A 21,046-nucleotide genomic window follows, 5' to 3' on the forward strand; every position below is an offset into this window, starting at 1 on the left:
AAAGATGGGGAGAAACCAGAGCAGAAAGGCTGAAAATTCCAAAAATCAGAATACCTCTTCTCCTCCAAAGGAGCACAAATCCTCACCAGCAAGGGAACAAAACTGGATGGAGAATGAGTTTGACAAGGTGACAGAAGTAGGCTTCAGAAGGTCGGTATTAACAAACTTCTCTGGGCTAAAGGAGCATGTTCTAATCCATTGCAAGGAAGCTGAAAACATTGAAAAAAGGTTAGATGAATGGCTAACTAGAATAAACAGTGTAGAGAAGAGCTTAAATGACCTGAAGGAGCTGAAAACCACAGTACAAGAACCTAGTGAAGCATACACAAGTTTCAATAGCCAATTCGATCAAGCAGAATAAAGGATATCAGTGATTGAAGATCAAATTAATGAAATAAAGCAAGAAGACAAGAGTCAAGAAAAAAGAGTACAAAGAAATGAACAAAGCCTCCAAGAAATATGGGACTATGTGAAAAGACCAAATCTACATTTGATTGGTGTATCTGAAAGTGATGAGGAGAATGGAACCAAGTTAGAAAACACTCTTCAGGATATTATTCAGGAGTATTTCCCAAACTTAGCAAGGCAGGCCAACATTCAAATTCAGGAAATACAGAGAACATCACAAAGATACTCACTGAGAAAAGCAACCCCAAGACACATAATTGTCAGATTCACCAAGGTTGAAATGAACAACAAAAAAAAGAATGTTAAGGGCAGCCAGAGAGAAATGTAGGGTTACCCACAAAGGGAAGCTCATCAGACTAACAGCGGATCTCTCAGCAGAAACTGTACAAGCCAGAAGAAAGTGGGGGCCAATATTCAACATTCTTAAAGAAAAGAATTTTCAATCCAGAATTTCATATCCAGCCAAACGAAGCTTCATAAGTGAAGGAAAAATAAAATACTTTACAGACAAGCAAATGCTAAGAGATTTTGTCACCACCAGGCCTGCCTTACAAGAGCTCCTGAAGGGGGCACTAAACATGGAAAGGAACAACCAGTACCAGCCACTGCAAAAACATGCCAAATTGTAAAGACCATCTATGCTATGAAGAAACTGCATCAACTAATGGGCAAAATAAACAGCTAGCATCATAATGACAGGATCAAATTCACCCATAACAATATTAACCTGAAATGTAAATGGGCTAAATGCCCCAATTAAAAGGCACAGACTGGCAAATTGGATAGAGTCAAGACCCATCAGTGTGCTGTATTCAGGAGACCCATCTCACGTGCAAAGACACACATAGCCTCAAAATAAAGGGATGGAGGAAGATCTACCAAGCAAATGGAAAGCAAAAAGAAAAGCAGGGGTTGCAATACTGGTCTCTGATAAAATAGACTTTAAAAAACAAAGATCAAAAGAGACAAAAAAGGCCATTACATAATGGTAAAGGGATCAATTCAACAAGGAGAGCTAACTATCCTAAATATATATGCACCCAATACAGGAGCACCCAGATTCATAAAGCAAGTTCTTAGAGACCTAAAAAGAGACTTAGACTCCCACACAATCATAATGGGAGATTTTAACACCCCACTGACAATATTAGACAGATCAATGAGACAGAAGCTTAACAAGGATATCCAGGACTTGAACTCAGCTCTGGACCAAGTGTACCTAATAGACATCTACAGAACTCTCCACCCCAAATCAGCAGAATATAAATTCTTCTCAGGACCACATCACACTTATTCTAAAATTGACCACATAATTGGAAGTAAAACACTCCTCAGTGAATGTAAAAGAATAGAAATCACAACAATGTGTCTCTCAGACCACAGCACAATCAAATTAGAACTCAGGATTAAGAAACTCACTCAAAACCGCACAACTACATGGAAACTGAACAACCCGCTCCTGAATGACTACTGGGTAAATAGCGAAATGAAGGGAGAAATAAACATGTTTTTTGGAACCAATGAGAACAAAGACACAACATACCAGAATCTCTGGGACCCATTTGAAGCAGTGTGTAGAGGGAAATTTATAGCACTAAATGCCCCCAAGAGAAATCAGGAAAGATCTAAAATCAGCACACTAGCATCACAATTAAAAGAACTAGAGAAGCAAGAGCAAACACATTCAAAAGCTAGCAGAAAACAAGAAATAACTAAGATCAGAGCAGAAATGAAGGAGATAGAGACACAAAAAACCCTTCAAAAAATCAATGAATCCAGGAGCTGGTTTTTTGAAAAGATCAACAAAATAGACCCCTAGCAGGACTCATAAAGGAGAAAAGAGACAAGAATCAAATAGACACAATAAAAAATGAAAAAGGGGATATCACCACCGATCCCACAGAAATACAAACTACCATCAGAGAATACTATAAACACCTCTATGCAAATAAACTAGAAAACCTAGAAGAAATGGATAAATTCCTGGACTCATACACCCTCACAAGACTAAACCAGGAAGAACTCAAATCCTGGAATAGACCAATAACACGTTCTGTAATTGAGGCAATAATTAATAGCCTACCAAGCAAAAACATTCCAGGACCAGATAGATTCACAGCCAAATTCTACCAGAGATACAAAGAGGAGCTGGAATCATTCCTTCTGAAACTATTCCAATCAATAGAAAAAGAAGGAATCCTCCCTAACTCATTTTGTGAGGGCAGCATCATCCTGATACCAAAGCCTGGCAGAGACAAAACAAAAAAAGATAATTTTAGGCCAATATCCCTAATGAACATGGATGTGAAGATCCTCAATAAAATACTGGCAAACTGAATCCAGCAGCACATCAAAAAGCTTATCCATCATGATCAAGTTGGCTTCATCCCTGGGATGCAAGGCTGGTTCAACATACACAAATCAATAAACGTAATCCATCACATAAACAGAACCAATGACAAAAACCACACGATTATCTCAAATGATGCAGAAAATGCCTTAAACAAAATTCAACAGCCTTTCATGCTAAAAACTCTCAATAAACTAGGTATTGATTGAATATATCTGAAAATAATAAGCGCTATTTATGACAAACCCACAGCCAATATCATACTGAATGGGCAAAAACTGGATGCATTCCCTTTGAAAACCAGCACAAGACAACAATGCCTTCTCTCACCACTCCTATTCAATGTAGTATTGGAAGTTCTGGCCAGGCCAATCAGGCAAGAGAAAGAAATAAAATGTATTCAATTAGGAAAAGAGGAAGTCAAATTGTCTCTGTTTGCACATGACATGATTGTGTATTTAGAAAACCACATCATCTCAGCCCAAAATCTCCTTAAGCTGATAAGCAACTTCAGCAAAATCTCAGGAAACGAAATCAATGTGCAAAAATTACAAGCATTCCTATACACCAAGAACAGACAGAGAGCCAAATTATGAGTGAACTCCCATTCACAATTGCTTCAAAGAGAATAAAATATCTAGGAATCCAACTTACAAAGGATGTGAAGGACCTCTTCAAGGAGAACTACAAACCACTGCTCAACGAAATAAAAGAAGACACAAACAAATGGAAGAACATTCCATGCTCATGGATAGGAAGAATCAATATCATGAAAATGGCCATACTGCCCAAGGTAATTTATAGATTCATTGCTATCCCCATTAAACTACCACTGACTTTCTTCACAGAATTGGAAAAAACTACTTTAAACTTCATATGGAGCTAAAAAAGAGCTCCCATAGCCAAGACAATCCTAAGCCAAAAGAACAAAGCTGGAGGCATCATGCTACCTGACTTCAAACAATACTACAAGGCTACAGTAACCAAAACAGCATGGTACTTGTACCAAAACAGAGATATAGACCAATGGAACAGAACAGAGCCCTCAGAAATAACACCACACATCTACAACCATCTGATCTTTGACAAACCTGACAAAAACAAGCAATGGGGAAAGGATTCCCTATTTAATGAATGGTGCTGGAGAAACTGGCTAACCATATGTAGAAAGCTGAAACTGGATACCTTCGTTACACCTTACAAAAAAATTAACTGAAGGTGGATTAAAGACTTAAATGTAAGATGTAACACCATAAAAACCCTAGAAGAAAACCTAGGCAATACCATTCAGGACACAGGCATGGGCAAAGACTTCATGATTAAAACACCAAAAGCAATGGCAACAAAAGTCAAAATGGACAAATGGGATCCAATTAAACTAAAGAGATCCTGCACAGCAAAAGAAACTATCATCAGAGTGAACAGGCAACCTACAGAATGGGAGAAAATTTTTGCAATCTATCCATCTGACAAAGGGCTAATATCCAGAATCTAGAAAGAACTTAAACAAATTTATAAGAAAAAAACAACCCCATCAAAAAGTGGGCAAAGGATATGAACAGACACTTCTCAAAAGAAGACACTTATGCAGCCAACAGACATAGGAAAAAAGACTCATCATCACTGGTCATTTGAGAAATGCAAATCAAAACCACAATGAGATACCACTCATGCCAGTTAGAATGACGATCATTAAAAAGTCAGGAAACAAAAGATGCTGGAGAGGACGTGGATAAATAGGAACGCTTTTACACTGTTGGTGGGAGCATAAATTAGTTCAACTGGTGTGGAAGACAGTGTGGTGATTCCTCAAGGGCCTAGAACTAGAAATACCATTTGACCCAGCAATCCCATTACTGGGTATATACCCTAAAGATTATAAATCATGCTACTATAAAGACACATGGATACCTATGTTCATTGTGGCACTATTCACAATAGCAAAGACTTGGAACCAACCCAAATGTCCATCAATAATAGACTAGATAAAGAAAATGTGGCACAAGTACACCAAGGAATACTATGCAGCAATAGAAAGGATGAGTTCGTGTCCTTCGCAGGGACATGGATGAAGCTGGAAACCATCACTCTCAGCAAAATATCACAAGGGCAGAAAACCAAACTCCGCATGTTCTCAGTCTTAAGTGGGAGTTGACCAATGAGAACACATGGACACAGGGAAGGGAACATCACACACTGGGGCCTGTTGTGGGGTGGGGGGCTGGGGGAGGGATAGCGTTAGCAGAAATACCTAATGTAAATGACGAGTTGATGTGTGCAGCAAACCAACATGGCACATGTATACCTATGTAACAAACCTGCATGTTGTGCACATGTACCCTAGAACTTCAAGTATTTTTTAAAAAAAGATTATTTCTTTGAATAAGGGTTCTATTCTTTGCTCCTTCTCAACCCTCTCTTTAAGGCCAATGAATCTTTGATTTTCTCTTTTGAGGCCCTCTTCTAGATCTCTTAAGCATTCTGTGTTCCTTCTCATTCTTCTTTTCTTTTTTCTCCTCTGACTGTATTTTCAAATAGCTTGTTTTCATGCTCACTAATTCTTTCTGCTGTTTGATCAGTTCTACTGAGACCCACTAATGCATTTTCCAGCTCCAGGATTTGTTTGATTTTTTTCTATTACTTCAGTATCCTTGTTAAATTTCTGATATATTTCTGAATTGCTTCTCTGTGTTTTCTTGAAGTTCATTGAGCTTTCTCAAAATAGCTATTCTGAATTCCCTGAGAGGTTACGCATCTCCATCTCTCCAGGGTTGGTCACTGGGTGCCTTACTTGGTCCATTTGTTGAGGTCATATTGACTTAAAAGTTATTGATACTGTAGATGTTGGTCAATATCTGGGCATTGAAGAATATGGTATTTATTCCAGCCTTTGCAGTCAGGTCTTGTTTGTACCTGTCCTTCAGAGGACCTTCCAGGAATTCAAAGTGGGCTGACGAGTTCCCTAAGCCAGTGATCACTGCAGCCATTCTTGTACTACAGGGCACCCTAAGCCCAGGTACACTGCAATTCTTATAGATTCCTAGGTCCCCAGCCCTGTGGACTTGGGGAAGTTCAGGGATTGTTCTCTACATTCCCAGGTAAAGCCTCTAGCTTACTTCCCTTTCTTTCCCCCAAGCAAAAGGAATCTCTCTTCAGGCTGCACTGCCTGGAGTGTGAGGAGGGGTGATACAGGCATTCCCATAGCTGCTGCCCTGCTGCTGTCATACTGGCTTACACCTCAAGTCTAGGGTCTTCCAGACATATGCAGCATCAGGGCTTGCCCAAGGACTGCAGTCACTATGTGTCTGGAATTGGTGGGTTCTTGGTCTCACTGACTTCAAGAATGAAGCCACGGACCCTCACGGTGGGTATTACAGTTCTTAAAGGTGGCGTGTCCAGAGTTTTTTCCTTCTGATGTTCAGATGTGTTCGGGGTTTCTTTCTTCTGGTGGGTTGGTGGTCTCGCTGGCTCAGAAGTGAAGCTGCAGTCCTTCGCAGTGAGTGTCACAGCTCATAAAGGCAGATTGGACCGAAAGAGTGAGCAGCAGCTAGATTTATTGCAAAGAGCAAAAGAACAAACTTTCCACAGCCTGGAAGGGGACCAGAGCGGGTTGCCGCTTCTGGCTGGGCAGCCTGCTTTTAGTCCCTTATCTGGCCCCACCCACATCCTGCTGATTGGTCCATTTTACAGAGAGCCGATTGGTCTGTTTTACAGAGAGCTGATTGGTTCATTTTGACAGGGTGCTGACTGGTGCCTTTACAATCCCTAAGCTAGACACAAAAGTTATCCACGTCCCCACTAGATAAGCTAGATACAGAGTGTCGATTGGTGTATTTACAAACCCTGAGCTAGACACAGAGTGCTGATTGGTGCATTTACAAACCTTGAGCTAGATACAGAGTGCCAATTGGTGCATTCACAATCCCTTAGCTAGGCATAAAGATTCTCCAAGTCCCCACAGATTAGCTAGATACAGAGTGCATCCACAAACCCTGAGCTAGACACAGGATGCTGCTTGGTGCATTTACAAACCTTGAGCTAGATACAGAGAGCTGATTGGTGTATTCATAATCCCTTAGCTAGACATAAAGGTTCTCCCAAGTCCCCACTAGACTCAGGAGCCCAGCTGGCTTCGCCCAGTGGATCCCGCACCAGGGCCGCAGGTGGAGCTGCCTGCCAGTCCCACGCCGTGCACCCGCACTCCTCAGCCCTTGGGCGGTTGATGGGACCTGGAGCCATGGAGCAGGAGGCGGTGCTCCTTGGGGAGGCTTAGGCCATGCAGGAGCCCATTGTGGGGGACTGAGGCATGGCGGGCTGCAGGTCCGGAGCCCTGCTCCACCGGGAGGCAGCTAAGGCCCAGGGAGAAATCGAGCACAGCGCTGGTGGGCCAGCACTGCTGGGGCACCCAGTGCACCCTCCGCAGCTGCTGCCCAGGGTGCTAAGTCCTGCTCCGATTGCGGGGCCACCAAGCCCACACCCACCCGGAACTCCAGCTAGCCCCCAAGTGCCTCACGCAGCCCAGTTTCCACCCATGCCTCTCCCTTCACACCTCCCCACAAGCCGACGGAGCCGGCTCCTGCCTCAGCCAGCCCAGAGAAGGGCTCCCGTGGTGCAGTGGTGGGCCGAAGGGCTCCTCAAGTGCAGCCAGAATGGGCGCCGAGGCCGAGGAGGCACCGAGAGCGAGCGAGGGCTGTGAGGGCTGCCAGCATGCTGTCACCTCTGAACTACAGCCTGGCTGCCACTGAAATTTATTTGTAGCCCAATAAATTTCCAGAGATAAAGCCGGCCAGAACTTTGGTGGGTTCTTCCTGCTGGGGCATCTGATTCCCTTGTGGCCCAGAGTGGGTCTAAATGCTTCTTTTGTGGGCACCAGCCTGGAATCAAGTGCTGTGGGGTTCTGTCCAGTGCCGTGTGTCACTATGGCAAGACTGGTACTAAGTTTCAATATAAAGTCCCACACTTTCCTCCTTGTCCCCATGCCATTAGATTCTCTCTCGGAGATGCATTTCCTGTGGTTGGGGGAGAGGTGTCATAGGCAATGCAAAACTGTCCTTCCTCCCTTCTTCAATACATCTTTTCTTGTTATCATGTTAAAACCAGCTGCTATGATCTCTCACCTGATTAGCCTTTGTGAAATTGTTTTCTTACATAGATAGTTGTTCAATTTGATGTTCCTTCAGAGACACCATTGCTGGAGAATTCTATTCTACCATCTTACTCCACCTTCTACCTGTTTATTTTTTAAATGCTTCTAGTAAATAATTGTGAAGTGATAGCTTTATTTTAATCTTGGGGATCAAAAGCATGTAGCTAGGAACTTTTCCCAAGGAATATTTACAATTTTTAATACAAATGTTAATGGAATGACATACTTTTTGATTCAAGGTTCTTAAATGTAGTTTTAGTTTTGATTCAGTGTTATAGAACACTGTTTTTTTAAACTGTGATCTGCAGCCCACATGTAATGGAATCACCTGGGGTGCTTATGTTTAAAAAATGCAAATTCTAGGGCTCACACCAACTAAATCTCCTGGGATTGGAGACCAGGAGGTAGTTCCTGTAATCTTCACAGCTGCTTCTAAGGTACACCAAGTTTAAGAACCATTCTTTCATATTTTCAGACTGGGGATTCTTACAAAATGACAAAGAAGGAAAACCTTAATCTTTTAAAGTCAGAGTTCAAGCATTAGACTATGCACTTCTTAAACACAGTTTGTCTTTCCCATTTTCTCTTTCCAGTTCTTTATACTGTCAAGGGATTGGTGCAGAAATGGGAAACAAAGCAGTGAAAGAAAAACTATTTATTTCTTTATACACATTTTGCTTTAATAATCACCAAAAAGACTTTCATTTTCTCTCACCTACCCTGTCCACCAGTTATGTTGGCCTTCAATATATGGCGATAGCAACATATATAAATCTATATCATACATTTATACACACAAGCAGATTCTATCAGCACTGTGAAGACACAGACTAGGCTTTACTGTGGCTGGGGGCCTCTCCTATGCCACTTAAAAATCAGCACAGGTTTGCTCTATGCAAGAATTTCAACAGAATTGGTCTGGCCATCAGTCCCCAATTTCCCTGAGGTAAGACAGGGTGACAAAATGGGACAGAGTATTTGAAGTGAGGTCAGTCCAATTTGGATATCATGGAAGAAAAGAAATAGGATGTGCTAGGTTAAGCCTGAGATGGTATCTGGGAAGTCACCACATTCATGATGTGAACTCAAAGAACACAGGTGCTACAGTGCAGACCAAGGCCCAGCCTGACTCGACCCAACAGAGTCAGGTGTGGATCTGTGAGTAGTGCTCACTGAGCCCCTGCCAGCAGTGTCCAGCAGGGCACCGCTGCTCAGTACTGTGCTTTTAGAACCTGCCAGAGGAGCTCCAGCATTGGGACCATGTGCCCCATTCATCGGAATCAGGGTCCTATATCCACTGAGTTTTCCATCTCCGGACAGCTGATGAGGCAAGAAAAGTGCTGTTGCTAGTTCCCAAGCTGCCGGGGCTGTTGGGAAGCAGTATCACAAAACCTTCTATGCAAACTACGCATCTTTTGCTTAGTGCTGGGCCAAGTGGACCTTGGCTAACGGTATTCCGTAGCTGTCAGAAAGGCTTTCTGGTTTTCTCCCAGCTCCACCAGGATACATCTCTGACCCCCTCTTCTGGACCCTCCCGTGGACTTGGAGGAATGAGGCCCAGAAGCTCCTCAGCAGATAGGTAGCTGCACAAAAGGGGGACAGGCCCACCTTTCCTGCTGTTTTAAGGACTTCTGGTGGCTGCGCTTCTTGCATGGTTCCTGGAAGGCAAGGGTCACAAGGAGTACATGGCAGAGCTCTTAGGGATTTCACCTGCAGACAAAAATAAAACAAACCAAGTCAGTGTATATTGCCAGGCCCTACTGATGGTTACCTGAAGCTGGAGTGAGAGCTATGGGGTGACCAAAGACAGGAGCATGGTGAGAGCCAGTTAAGAGGATGAGCTAAGAGCATGCGCTGCAGTCTCGAAGAACAACACGTGCCTGAGGTTAGGGGGAGCCTCCCCACCTCCCTGTGTGCTGAGATCCCTGCTCCAATTCACTGAACACTGGGTGGCTGGATCCTACCACTCCCTCTTCAGGGGCCAGGTGACTCTCCAAATCACTGTCTCAGCAGAAAGAGGGCTTTGCCATCTCCACCCAAGAAAGAAGTGCTTAGCGTGAAACATGCACATATAGAAACAGCCTGTTGTAGGAAGAAGAGGACATTTTGCAGGGAAGTCCTCTGTTAAGTTTATGTCCAGTTGCCACAATGAGGGTGTGGAGGGGCCAAGTCCACAAGGACCTCAGAGCTCAACTAAGTCCAGTTCCATCTTTGACAGATGAGGGTGCAGCAGTCTCATAGAGATTAAAGGACAAGCCAAAGCCACACAGCAGTTAGTGATAAGCCAGGGATTAGAACCGAGGCCTCGGGTCCTTTCCAGTGATCTATGGGAGGTGGAGGGGAAAGCTTCCACAATGGAGAAAGCCAGTGGATACTAGAGACTTTTGGGTTACCTTTTAGTGGATACGAGAGACTTTTTGGGTTACCTTTCCTGGGACAGGAATAAGGCTTTACAGAGGCAATCCTGTAAGTGTTGCTGTAAAGAGGCCTAGGAAAGAGAAGAATTATCAGAGAAAAACAAAAGGGAGTTAGTGAAAAAAAAAAAAAAAAAGAGCAAGTTAAACTGGCCTAAGTCATTTTCACACTATGGAGATCAACATTCTTTCAGGTTACAGTTTAGAAATATTTCTAGGAATATGCTCAATTGCTTATGGCAAAGCTTTGAAGTCCACGTTAAAAGGTTTAGTTTCTGATTTTTAAACCATTCATATACCTCAGGTTTTTCTTCAAAGCACTTCCTAGGGAACGGTTAACACTTAGTGTTTTAAGTAAATGTAGATAATATCTGGTACATATATAACATTTTTCCCCTTAAGATTCAGTTGTTATTTATTAACAAATTCTCTTTTAGACCAATGAGACCCAACAGATCTCTTTTGTCATGTTTCTTAAAGATATATCAAAATCAAATTGCTGTTCTTAACACAGGAGTGTGCAGTGAAATCAGTTTATTAGGTTGCAAATTGCTTTTACTTTTTCATGAAGAGTAGACCACATAACTGGCCTCAAGATCCCTCTACCAAAAGCTCATTCAGAGGCAGACTTCCGGATGTCTAATGACTTTGAGAGTGAGCTGAATTGCATTTCTCCAGTCTCCTGACTTGGCATCAAACAAGAAAAATTGGAGTAAAAAGGAGAGATGATGACAATGTGAGAGTGAACCAAGATACTGGGGCAGGAGCTGACGGGGTGGGAGAGTGTTGGGAACAGAAACTAGCAGGATGCTCACTGAGGACCTGTGATCTTGCAAGTGGACCCAAAATCTTCTCCTGGAAGGCCAAAGCAGGCCAAGGGTCACCTACAAGATATGCTAATGGATGGCAATGGGTTGGGGACAGGCTTGGTGCCTCTGACTGGTGCAGTAGTTTCCTTACCTCTAAGTTAGTGCTTGCCTTCTTTAAAACATCGTGTGTTCTGGTTACTGAAACAACAAAAGAGCACCACAGAGTAGAAATCACCAGCAGAAATTAACCCTACTTGCTTAGCATGAGAATTCTAAAGCATTTATTTCTTTCTGGCCATTCAGCTTGGAGTCTCCTGCTATCCACCCCATCCTCCCCTCCTCTGCATCCACAATTGCTCATGGCACAGGAGGTTTGGGGACATCAAATCAGTCTCCACTCCCAAAATCTCCAAGCCCCCCTGGTCACTGCTCATCTGCAGCACAAGTGGGGCATCGGGAAGACTGCCTGTTTCTTCCCCCATTCCCTCTCAGGGAACCTACGCTGGCTGATGATGAACTGCTCCATGCCCTCCTTCTGCTGGTTGGCAGTCTTCAGATGCTCAGCTATGCTTTGAAGGAGCCACTCCTGTTTGGAAACTTTGGTTCTCAGTTCCAGAAGTTCCCTTTCTGTCAATTCTCCCTGGATAAGAGGGACAGACTCTTACTGAACAGGCAGAAGGCCTAAAGCACCCTGTGCTTTGTGGCTCTTTCCAATTCAAAGGAGGATTCTACAATCTTCTCCACTCTCCTGAAATGGATTTCCTCCTTCACAGCCTTGAATACTTCCAGCTGAGGACAGTTTAGGATGAGGACATTAGGCAGGAGTATTGAGACTCTGGAATTCCCCATGCAGACTAGCACAGGCCTACACACCTGTAGCTTAAGAGAACCTCACTTCAGGCTGGTATAAAGCTCCCAAATCTGAAGAGGACCTTGCTTTAGTCATGATATCAGTTCTGTCACTCTCTCTTCACAGGTAAGATTGAGAGTTCAGAAATGTTATGCTGGAGAGAGAGATCTGGACTCAGGCAAGTTTGCAAGTTTGTAAATATTTGTGCCAACATGAAGATGGCAAAACACCGTCTCCCTGGAATTAGCATAGTTGGATCCAAAAGGTATTGGTGACATTGATCTGGAGTTAGAATCCCTGGGGAGGGGATCCTGAAACCTGCCTACATGAGGGTCTGCCAATCAGAGTTAGCCTGAGCTCTGAGCAGATCCTGAGGGGTGGCTGACTTTCCCCAGGCCTGGTCCAGAGATGCCAGCTTAAGTGATATGCAGGGATTCCAGGCAGTGGCTAAAAAGGCTCAGTCTCATGGGGGCATTCTGTGATCATTTGACCATGGGACCTGAGGGGTGGGAGATGGGTGCTGAAGCTTTCACTTAATTTCATCTCAGCCAAAATTCAGAGAGGTAAAAAAACTGAACATTTATGGATTGCCAGGGTTATGATGTCTCTGCCTTCTCCACACCCCTTCCTATTCTTCTTTGATTTCTTATCCAGGGGCCAGGGGGCTGGCAGGGAATGGGATGTATTTAGAGCTGCAATGAAAGCAGCCACCATGGGCCAGAGATGTCCCTCCAGGGACACTCCTCTAAGTTTCTGTCTATCCCAACTCACTATGTGGCTCCTAATTTTCTGGAAAAGCTGTGACATTGAGGAGAAAGAACAGTATTAGAGGGCAGGAGAACTGGGTTTGAACCAAGAAAGGACACTGGCATCTTTCCACTTTGCCAGGCAGCACAGGGATGTGGGTGCTTGGCAGGGCTGCTCTCCAGAACATGGTGAGGAGGGAAGCCAATTCCTCTAGGGCATGGTGCAGGGCACTGGTGCTGCTCTGAAGCTCATGAATGCCTTTGCTGCCAAGCTCCTGGGGAAAGGTAACACCACAGAAGTGGAGAGATTACTTTCTTCCCCCTGCATGGGCTCAAGTTTCCTTTGTGAGTGAGGCACAGAACATGGGCCTGCTTGAACCTGTGAAGCCCTCGCACAACCATTTGCAGCTCTCAGAACTAAGGTGCTGCTCCCTTTACCAGGTATGCCTTTCTCCACCTGCAGAACCCACAAGGCTTTCAAAACTCACCCCACTTGCTATGTCCCCTATGAACCTGTTACCTTCCTTGCCTGAGATAAATGACCACATTTGCATCGGCGCTCTCACAGCATAGGGATGACTTCTCATACTGTGCCTGTAGCCCCTTACTGTGCTTATCTACTTGGGTGTGTCTTGCCCTCTAGTGTGGGGGTTCCGTGGAGACAGGGCTGCTCCTATGCATTCGTGGGTCTCCAGCAGCTCAGACAGCACAGCCATGGTGCCTGGTCTCTCTCACTGGCAAGGTGCTCTGACAGCTACCTGCCTTCCCTCTCCCTATGCAGTCTGCACAAGGAAATGCCATGGCTGCCAGACTTCTCACCCCTTCCACATATGGGGGCCATACACCTGCAAATCCTTCAGTTTCTGTCCATCCCATTGAGTCAACTGTGCCCACAGATGGTCAGGTGCCTGCATGACTGTGGTAGATAATAAGCTACCAAAGGCTGCTAGGCAATGCCATGTGTTTCTGTGGGGCTGAGGGGAAATATCCAGTCAGCTACATCTGGAACAGAGCAGAACTCAGAGTGAAAATAGGAGATAGAGAAGAAAGGGCCTGGCTGCTATACATGGAAGAGGAAGGCAAAGCATGAAAAAAAAAAAAACTGTGGGTGAAGGAGTTAACATCAAAGGAATAAAGAGCACAAGGAAAGAGTGCACCTAAAGCTACAGGTGTGATTACCTCTGTGCCTTGGGCTTCAAGGCCAGGGAAGCTGCATGCTGATCTCACAAGAGACACTATCTTTTTGACCAGCAGCTTGCCTTCTGCAACCTGCTGTCTTAGGGCACTGTAGTCATCAATGTGGCCAATGACATGGCGGCCATGCTTATTGGCAAAGGAGCCATCAGTAGCATCACCCTCCAGCTTGGGAGCGGTCTTCATTAATGGAGAAGTATCCAAACCCAAGCCTGAAAAAGAAAATGACAACACAATGGAATCTTCTGTTATTCATAATGATATCCTCAGTTTGCTCCAAATCAAAAGAGGTAGGGAACAAGAAAAGGAAGAGGCTTGGAGCAAGAAAGGAAGCCTTGGAATGTGCAAGGGTGGGGCAAAGTCCATAGAGATCTTCTGGCTTCTATATTTTTATAATCTTTCTTACATTTTCTCTTAATGGTAAATTTTCCAGGAGACAATGTTTTCCTTATTGGCTAATGAAATAGGACAAATCATAATAAATAATAAGTTTCTGGGTGGAGAAGACACAGACAAGGAAATCAAGCTGGATACAGAGAACATTTTCAAGAATGGAGAGATTACGGTGCAATGAAGCAAAAACAGCAATAGGAAAACTATTGGAGGATGAATAATGGCAAGAAAGGCAGCCACAGAAGGTGCAGTGAGTAGGACCAAAGGCCTTGGGGCATGCAGAGAAAACTCTCTAAATACAGATAATACGTTTAGAGACAAAAAAAGGTTGTTTGCGTTAATCACTTTCCATCATCAGTCCCTGGGCCCTTTAGTTGCCATATTTAGCATTTGTTCTGTTGATTATGGCTGTTTCTGAGCCAGGAGTAGAGGAAGCAGAGCTGGGGAGGACCAGAGCTGGGGAATTCATACCAACATCCTGGACTGGAGGGGACACAGCTGAATCTGGGGAGTAAAGGCAACCACAGTTTTCAGGAGCCCTGGAACACACTGCACATGAAGCACATGCACACCTAGCCATCCCCACTGAGGCCTAAGGTGGCAGGACTCTCCTTTTACAGAATTATGTGTACCCCACAAGCAAAAGAAAAGCAAAATCCCACGAGTCACTGAGTTCAGAATGTTTCCATTCTTCATAACAAAAAGATATTCCTTTAATTGAGGGATGTTCCATGAGAAAGTAACCTCTAGTTTGAAAAATTATTAAGTGTATTTTTATAAACCAAGTCTTGAGTATAATCTCTGTGTGGTATCTAATACGATGCTCTGTAACTAAATGTAATATGTATAAATATACATAGTACATATTAAAATGTAGAATCAAATAATGAATGGATTCATGGGGGACTAAACTCAACATTCTAGCCATCATTCTGATGAGGTAATACTGAAAAAAATGTACTTGTGTGAGAAGAACGGAGATGGAAGTCTTGGTGGGTTAACGTTGTGTTGCTGGAGACTAAAAAGCAACCCTATGGTAGAGGAATAGGAAAATACCACAAAGAAGGTAGAAAAGGTCTTGCTCAGGCAAGTGTTGCCCAGTGCCTGCTTTCTGGCTCAGGCCTCGGGAGTGCTAGAGAAAGAGAGGCAGGGACTGTGCCAGTGGGGCTTCTTGGCTGCTGTATGGGAAGCCAGTGAGAGGGGAAAACCTGTTTAGAAGGAAGAGTTGGAGACATAACTGAACACCACAACCATCAGCGCAGCCCAGAGGAGGGCAAGGCATCCACCTAATGTAAGCTGAGAAGTTCCTGGCAGCCAGGTGGTTTGCATGGCGGCCCAGGTGTGTTTTTTCACTGAATTGCCAAAACAGCATAATCATGTTATTGTCACCTTCATTTGACAAATAAGGTTACTGTCAGATAAACAAGCATCTACAAGAACCAGAGAAAAATGAAGATTAACATGACCCAGAAATAGCTGGCAGGAGAGTGAAAGCTCAGCTTTAGCGAAACCGAACAGTGGTTCCTGATTTGAATAAAATTGAAGGTATGGCCATGGAGGTGAGTGGAGATGGTGTACTAAATGGTGTATCAAAAGGAAAAAAAGACAGAGGAAGTAGAAATTGAATGATTTAAGACTAGGGGGACACCATTGACATTTCAGTTAAAACTGGGAGAAGTGAGATTGATGGGGGATATCGAGAAGAGAAGGGGGTCCTGGTCAAACAAACCTATCTGAAAAGGCAGGCAAGGGGAGGGGTAGAGAGTGAATGATGGCCACCCGAAATAAATTGCCCACCATCCAGAACTTCCCCAGAGCCCTGTTTCCTTAAGGGCAGGAACATTTTGCCACACACTGAGTTCCCCACCTGTAAGGGAAAGGGGGACTAGAGAATCTGGGAAGGTCGGCAATACTGAGACAGAACACAATGAGCTGGAAGGAACACAGACTGAAAATCACAACATCTGGTTCTGATCCTGGCTTTGTCCATAACTTCTCTAAACCCTTGCTTGTCTGTTAATATCTCAAGACCTAAGTTTTCTTGTGTGAAATAGAGACAGCAAAACCTGCTTTACTACAGATGAAATTCTATATGTGAAAACACTTCGCTAATACTAAAGCACTAAGCAAATCCAAGAAAAAGATATGAACATATACAGCTACTAATTATTGAGCAATTCTTAGTGTGCCAAGCACTTGTAAATGATTTCATTTAATGCTCAAAATCATATAAGGTATATATTATTATTATCCTCATCTTAAATATAAGGAAACTAAGGCCTAAACCTCTGAGACTTTAAACACCTTGCCCAAATCAAATGATCTTTAAGTGGTAAACTCAGAATCTGGAGCCTGGCCTGGCCTAAATCCCACACTTTCACTCAGGCTGCTAGACTAGAGCATCTCTGATTTCAACCTGACCCTAAGGAGCATAGACCAGGCAGATTGCACCTTCTGCTGCAGACATCCTGGTGATCTCCCCACTGGCTGAGGGCTTTCTAAGTCCCTTTTCCTTCCTACGTTGGAGGAGCAGCTGTTTGTTTCCAGGGTTAGTGCTGGCTGGGAAGTTCTGGTTAACAGAGAAGGGGCTGAGGCTGGCTTTGCCAGCACCGCTATCCAGCTGCTGTCACAGCTGCAGTCACAGACAATTGTTCCCCTGAATGCTTTGCTCCAGCTGCCCTCTCAGACCTTGTACCTCTCTCACCAGGTGGCTCAGGTCACTGCTCAAAGGGATTTGGTGACAAGCATCCAGGCTGTAAGCTAAGAGAGAAGAGGAGTCTGGTAACATTGACCCAAGTATTTCCAAGCACTTGTCAGAACCCTTCTCTGTGACATTCTTTTCTGCCAAGGACCCCACTATCATCTGAGTCTCATGCAACCCATCTATGATGGAGATGTCACCATTTCTGTGTGTGGCCTGGGGATGGCACTGAGCTGGCACACATCCAGTCTGAAACTTCCCTGTGGTTTAAGTTACACACATGCACCTATAGAGCATTTGATTGGCAGATGAGGGTAAGTCCATATTTCATCTCCATAGTAACCTTAGTCCTGTAGGCTAAAGTATAGGATCCTCCAAGGTAGAAGGTCAGCACTGAGCTAGAGAAGGGTAGGGGATGAAGGAGAAAGAGATTTGACAGTGTTCACTCTCAAAAATGAAAGAGGAGAAGGAGGAGGCCTTTTGGTAGCATGTGAGGATATGAGTTGGGCAACTTAGACGAGGGATTAAAACTAAGTGAGTTTTTCAACTTCTCTCTCTCTCTCTCTCTCTGTGTGTGTATATATGTATGTATATATGTATACACATATACATGTATACATGTATATGTGTATATATGTATACAGTATATATGTATATATACATGTATATATGTATATATGTACGTGTGTACATATATACACCTATATATAGTGTGTATATATGTTGTGTGCATATACATACTATATATGTGTATATATGTAATATATGTACATATATATGTACACACACATATACACACATGTATATATAAATATATACATGTATATATGAATATATACGCATATATATAAATATATATGCATATATATAAATATATACGTGTATATATATTTACCTCCATTCACCACATGTAGTTGTTTATTTCTTTGTACTGGGGATGAAGAGATCTAAGAAATATTCTACAAGTCCACAATCCCTTATCTGAAAACCTTAAGGCCAAATGTATCTCGAAAAGTAAATTTTGTTTTAGTTTTTAGCAAGGCAACAGGGTGCATATATAGTATATAACATGTACCCAGTTGGAGGTGAGCCACAATCCTTAATCAAACATATAACTATTTCTGCAATGAGCTATGTGAATATTCTAAGTAGATAAATAAAGACTTATGAATATCCTCTTGTCAGTTCATCTAGATTTTGTCACTAAATGACTATTTGAAAAATTTAATTTGGAGACCTTACTGGATTTTGAAATTACAGATAAGAGATTATGGAGGTTTAGTGGTTGTAGCTCTGAAATGAGTCCTAAAAGGCAGGGAGAAAAGCATGAAAGGAAAGGCAGCTCAGGATGAATTAGTTTTAGAGACTTTGGTAAATAATCTACTCTTGAATTTTGCCCAAAGTTTTGTGATGTTGCTCTCTCTCTTTCTCAATCCAAGTTCTCATTAAATTTTGCTTATTTTTTAAGAGACATTTTAAAATCTATCTGTACCCTTTCATCTTCCCAATAGCACCTTATATTAGACTGTCATCTCTTAATGTTCCAGAATATCACTAGACCCCTCCAATAGGTTTCCCAGATTCTAATGTCTCCCAACTCCAGGACATCCCCTGAGACTTAGCATCTTAAAGCTCTGTTTTCATCATATACTTATCTTCTTTGAAAAAGAACAGACTTAGTTTCATTATCTACTGTACAGAATGTCAGCTTTCCCCCTGATCTGTGAGCTTTCAAGATTTGATGACTCTGCTCCACCATCCTGACTTCTCACTCCCCAAACCCCAAGCTTCTCCTTGGGCAGGCTGGTCCCTCTGACCCAACACTCACCATGACTTTGTACTTAAGCTATTCTCCCAGCCTGATGAGCCCCTCTGTATTTCTTCAAATTCCAGTTCACCTTCTCTTTAGAAAATCAGGAAACTAAATCAGGATTTATGATAATTCCAATCTAAATTCCACTGCCCTTCACTCTTTGTTTAGCCCTCTGGAGGGACATAAAATACATGAGTTCTTTTTCACCTGACAGTTCTTCAAATATCTGAAGCCAGTTCTCATGTCCTCAAGATCTTTTGAAAGCCTAAATTTCTTTAGTTTCTTTGACCAGTTCAAGATTTCTGGTACACACCATTGTGCGCCCTGTCTTCATTATGTTCCCTAGTGTGTCAATGCCCTTTTCAAAGATGGTGCCCTATAATCTAACAATATTTTAGACATGGTTTCCACAGATGAACATCACACTTACACTACTGTAGTGTTATTTTGAGCTGGTATTTCTAGCATCCTTTTGCCTATGCCATTCTTGTATGAACATGTTTCTATCAAACCCCAAACCCTGAAGTCCATGAATGGCTGCCTGTCCTATATTTCTATGCTCGTCCTATATTTCTACCACTGATATTTTTAATCGAGCTCAGGATTTTGCTTTTAATCTTTGCTAAATTTCATGACATTGATGTCAGCCCTCTGTCTCAGCCTGCTGTGACTTATTAACGTTATGTTTTGAGTACTCTCCTCCATTTAAAGAAGAATGAAGAAATATATCAAAATTCTCAAATATTAGATTATTATTTCAGCAGGAAGCAAAGTCTTCAATAAATGTCCTTAATATTTAAATCCAGGATTGAAATTTAGGTCTTATTAGTGGTATTTCTATGAAGTTTTTTTGTTTGTTTTCATGTCTTTTAATTTTCTCCTGTGGGCAGGCTGGTCCCCATTGACTCAACACTCACCGTGACTTTGAACTTAAGCTATTCACCGAGCCTGGTAAGCCCCTGTATTTCTTCAAATTCCAGTTCACCTTCTCTTTAGAAAATCAGGAAACTAAATCAGGATTTGAGAAAATTAAATGAAAGGGCAATAAGCTGAGAGCCAGATGTCACTAGGGAAAGGGTCAGGGTGGGAGCAGACTGCCTGCTACATTGAGCTGAATGGGTTGTCAGTATGTATCACTGACAATATTAGAGGCCTTTTCAAATGATATCATTAGGACTGTTCTTTTGCTTTAAAAAATGTTATAATCACCAGGTGTGGTGGCTCACACCTGTAATCCCAGCACTTTGGGAGGCTGAGGTGGGCAGATCATGACATCAGGAGAGCAAGACCATCCTAGCTAACATGGTGAAACCCCGTCTCTACTAAAAATACAAAAAATTAGCTGGGCGTGGTGGCGGGTGCCTGTAGTCCCAGCTACTCGGGAGTCTGAGGCAGGAAAATGGCCAGAACCTGGGAGGCAGAGCTTGCAGTGAGCCGAGGTCATGCCACTGCACTCCAGCCTGGGTGACAGAGCGAGACTCCATCTCAAAAAAAAAAAAAGTTATAATCTAGACATTGATAGGAATGTCTAGAATGGGAATGTCCAGATTTTCTTAAAGTAATTAAGAATGATCAGGATGGATCTTGCTCGTGCTACCAACCTGTCACCTTGGGCTTTGTGCATGAGAGTTCCTACTGGGAGCCCCAGGCTTGGGTGGGGGTTTCTGAGACAGAACTCTGTAGCTTCCCATGATCTCCACAACTCCGAAAGGAGAGACCTCACTAGCATCCTATGCAAGGACAAAAAGTTCATGGGGTAAGGGGAGAAGAACACAAACCTTTCAGCCCCTTCTTGGAATTGCCATAAAGTGCCTTGTGGATTTGTAGCTCTGACTGGAGGGACTCAAAGAGCTGCTGCTTCTCTTCACACTGTTGCTGCAGGAAGACCAGCTTGTGCTGCAGTCTGACCAGGGAGTGGCAAGGCCCACTGAAATGGCAGGGCCACTCAGTCACACCAGAGCAATAAGCTGAGAGCCAGATGTCAACCCAGGGGTTCATAAAGGGTTATGGGTAGGGTTACATCTGAGCCCCAGATGTCAACTCAGGGGGTCATGAAGACCATCACTTTTATTTTGCAGATGTGGAAATGGTGGCTGAGGGAGGTCAAGTAACTTTGCTTGAAAACACACCATTACCTACATTAGTTCAGAGCAGAACAGATACACCAGCACAGTCTCCTTACTGCTCCTACAGTGCTCTTTTCATTCTGACAAGCAGTTACA

The 21,046-nt window shown here is 43.2% G+C and overlaps 1 pseudogene; it reads right to left on the bottom strand.

The window, feature by feature from the left end:
* Nucleotides 1–9,472: 9,472 nt before the first annotated feature.
* The window catches only part of LOC115936212 (myomegalin-like), a 33,637-nt pseudogene continuing 22,063 nt past the window's right edge, over nucleotides 9,473–21,046 (bottom strand).

This window comes from Gorilla gorilla, chromosome 1 (assembly GCF_029281585.2).
Source record: "Gorilla gorilla gorilla isolate KB3781 chromosome 1, NHGRI_mGorGor1-v2.1_pri, whole genome shotgun sequence".
In the NCBI taxonomy this organism is placed as follows: Eukaryota; Metazoa; Chordata; class Mammalia; order Primates; family Hominidae; genus Gorilla; species Gorilla gorilla.